General features: G+C 44.4%; 1 pseudogene; it reads left to right on the forward strand.

The window, feature by feature from the left end:
- Nucleotides 1–234: 234 nt before the first annotated feature.
- Nucleotides 235–837, forward strand: part of LOC103213079 — a 3,474-nt pseudogene continuing 2,871 nt past the window's right edge.

Consider the following 837-nt stretch of genomic DNA (forward strand, 5'->3'; position numbering starts at 1 on the left):
GCTAACCAAAAGGTTAGCAGTTTGAACCCACCAGCTGCTCCATGGAGAACGATGAGGCAGTCTGCTTCCATAAAGATTTACAGCTTTGGCTTCTGTGGCAGTTCTACTTTGACAAAGAAATAATATCTCTGTTGCTTTTTAGGATTAATCTTACAACATGAAGGTTACTATTCGATTCCTCTATGTTGGGTTAACAGTCCTATAAACATGTTCATATATGCAAGTATGGAGATGATGTCACTACCAAATGACACCCGGTTTCACCAATCCTCCTTCCTACAGCTGGGAATCCCAGAAGTGGAAAACGTCTATACCTGGATTGGCTTTCCCTTCTTTGCTGTGTATTTGATTGCACTCATTGGAAACGTCACTGTTTTGCTTGTGATGCAGACTCAGGACAGCCTCCACCAGCCCATGTTCTCCTTCCTGGCTATGCTGGCTACTATTGACCTGGGCCTATCCACAGCCACCATCCCTAAGATGCTCAGCCTATTCTGGTTCAGTCTCAGGGAGATACTTTTTGATGCCTGTCTTGCTCAGATGCTTTTCATCCACATTTTTACTGGTATGGAGTCAGTAGTCCTCATTTCTATGGCTTAGATTGTCATTGTAGCTATTTGTGACCCTCTTTGCAATAGCACAAACCTTACTAACAAGGTAGTATCTCTCATTGGTTTTGTAGTCATTGGAAGGACTTTCCTCACTGTATTCCCCTTTGTATCTCTCATCCGGTAGCTGCCTTTCTGTGGACACCATGTCATCCCCCACACCAACTGTGAACATATGGGTCTTGCCCGCCTGGCCTATGCCAGTATCAAGGTTAACATAACACGGGCT

This window comes from Orycteropus afer, unplaced genomic scaffold (assembly GCF_000298275.1).
Source record: "Orycteropus afer afer isolate SDZICR_OR568_19922 unplaced genomic scaffold, OryAfe1.0 scaffold01259, whole genome shotgun sequence".
Taxonomy (NCBI): Eukaryota; Metazoa; Chordata; class Mammalia; order Tubulidentata; family Orycteropodidae; genus Orycteropus; species Orycteropus afer.